Genomic DNA, 2,904 nt, shown 5'->3' on the forward strand with positions numbered 1-2,904 from the left:
TGGAAAGACCGACGGTAAGCGCACAACACTAGCATGAAGCCGGAGTCGCGTATGCCTTAAATGTGGGGACTAGTGCTCTACCTTGTTTTCTTTTAAGTTACACTATTATTATCCCAACGTAATCAGCACCAGTCATGAATTATTGATGCCCAACTAATAACAGCTTTAGGTGCTTAGAACCAAACCAAGAAATTCTGGACAAGCAAATTTTTCTGGGGAAAACTGTTTACGAATGCAGTTTTTCACATATCTTAAAATCCCACTATAACAATAAACACATTCGCGGACATCCCTTCGGCAGAATTTCAACGCTTTGCTATTAAAGTTTTCGTTGTCGTCAAAGTACTACTTGTTTGGTTTTCTATGGCAAGCTTAACTACTCAATGCGAGCGAAGGACGAACTTAAAAAAAAAGATTTTGCGAGGGATCGGAAGATTGGAATATTACCCGCAATATTTCATAACAGTATCTTACAATATTTATCAACTGCCCCATGATCAAAATTGATATCCAAGAATCCTGCACTTGACTTTTCTCGTCTTCGCGTAGTCTCCAAATGAAGCTTATACTTAGCGCACGTCAAATTCTTAAGCATTCACTGCATGATCATTACTGGCGTTTTTCCACCAATTCATCTTTCATTATTGTCGATCTATTTCTCAGTCATCAAGCAGCTACTTAGCATGGCGATGGGCAGATAGAGAGAGAGAGAGAGTATAGGGATGGGAAGGCGGATGCTTGGAAGACAGTTCTGGCGTTTTGTCTAGACTGTGAGAGGAAAGTTCCTGACAAGGAAAGATGAATGTCTGCCTTTATAAAACCTGGACGCGTAGATGTAAACAGTACCTTATAAACAGCTCGCCCCGTGAGGTTACCGTTGTTTTCGTTTAATTACTACAGAATCTGAACGTAAATTAACTTCTTAATTTTGTCCTATATTACTTACAGCGATCTGGTACACGATCATGATAAGGAAGAAACTTTATTAACCGCATGCCCGCACTATTGGGCACGATGTACTGAGCGGCTGAGCTCCGAAGCAAGGCTCACTAGGACGCGTGTGGTGGCATCGGTGCTGACTAATCACCCCGATATGCTTTCTTTTTTTTTTGCTCTATGGGAAAGCAAGAGCGAGACAAGAATACTTTTAGCTCAAGCAAGACGACACACAATTAGTACCATGCAACTAAACACCCTGTCATGTCAGTATATTCTAACTAACCCAGCAAAAAGTTCTATACGAAGCAGTCTGCCATTTCTCCATATATATATATATATATATATATATATATATATATATATATATATATATATATATATATATATATATATATATATATATTGATGGGAGAAAGTTGGGTGGGGAGAGAGATGCGGAAGGATGGAAGGTACAAACAGTGTCAGAGAAAATTAATAGTAGGGAACCCACTGTAATACGTGAAAGACCGATAGACTGGCGGGCGCTCAATACAGTGGTAACGTGGGTTGCAAGGAGAGTGTGCATTTGAGCAGCGTTTGTGACTGTTATATATGGCAACGACTAAAAGGCATATGTCAGCAGTAAACTCAGTGATCTAAAAGTATCAGTGGAGACAAGCGAGATGAAGCAACCGCTTGCGGCACTAGTAATGGTCGTGCTGTGATGGGCGGTTGTGCCGACGGCAGACTTGGTCATCGAGCGACGCTCCCGAAGGCGGTCGAGGGAAAACGGAGGATCAAATATAAGTTTTGAGGGGCACGAAAATCTAAATAGCCTTTTGCGCATTACGGAAGATTTCTTCCGGAATAACATCGCAATTCAGCAATGTGAGAAGCGCTTCCAGTGATCTACAACAAGGTGGTCCAGAAGACATTTAATGTGATCAGAAAAATCATGGCGCAGTATTCACTTGATCACGGTTACCTCCTTTTTTTCCTTTTGGCAGGGTTTGTCAACACTCAAAAATTGCAGAAATAAGCACAACAAGGTACGCGAAGGGAAATGAGCAAATTATGATCGTTTTTTCGAGAGCGTTGGACTGAAAAGTGCGCCTTAGACACGACAACACTGTTAAGCTGGTGTTAACCTTTTCACGGTAGAGATTACAGCCATCGTTTTGTTTAGCCCACTGAAACCCGCGCGGATAGGCACGGCTGGAAAATAGTGCAAACACATTTGTTTACTAGTCAATGGCAAGCGGTGATTGCGCGAGACTAACGTGAGATTGCTAGGTTAGATACCTGCGCAAATACTGGTGGCGTACAGGAAAATACTGTCAAAGTTAATCCGCAGGATGGCCGCTCCATTCAGCAGGAAATCTTTGGTTTGGTTTGGTTTATGGAAGTTTTAAAGTCCCAAAGTGACCCAGGCTATGAGGGAGGCTGTAGTGAAGGGCTCCGGAAATTTCGACCACCTGGGTTCTTTAACGTGCACTGACATTATAGGCCGATAAGCTTACTTTCCGTTGCCTACAAAGTATTTACTAAGGTAATCGCTAATAGAGTCAGGGCAACCTTAGACTTTAATCAACCAAATGATCAGACAGGCTTTCGTAAAGGATATTCCACAATAGATCATATTCACACTGTCAGTCAGGGGATAGAGAAATGCGCAGAATATAACCAACCTCTGTATATAGCTTTCATTGATTACGAGAAAGCATTCGACTCAGTGGAAACCTCAGCAGTCATACAGGCATTGCGTAATCAGGGGGTAGAAGAGCCTTATGTCATAATATTGGAAGATATATACAGCAACTGCACAGCTACTATAGTCCTCCATAAAGTCAGCAATAAAATTCCAATAAGGAAGGGCGTCAGGCAAGGAGATACGATCTAGCCAATGCTATTCACCGCCTGTTTACAGGGGGTATTCAAAGGCCTGAATTGGGAACAGTTGGGAATAAGAATAAATGGAGAATACCT

The sequence above is a fragment of the Amblyomma americanum genome, chromosome 10 (genome assembly GCF_052857255.1).
Source record: "Amblyomma americanum isolate KBUSLIRL-KWMA chromosome 10, ASM5285725v1, whole genome shotgun sequence".
Classification (NCBI taxonomy): domain Eukaryota; kingdom Metazoa; phylum Arthropoda; class Arachnida; order Ixodida; family Ixodidae; genus Amblyomma; species Amblyomma americanum.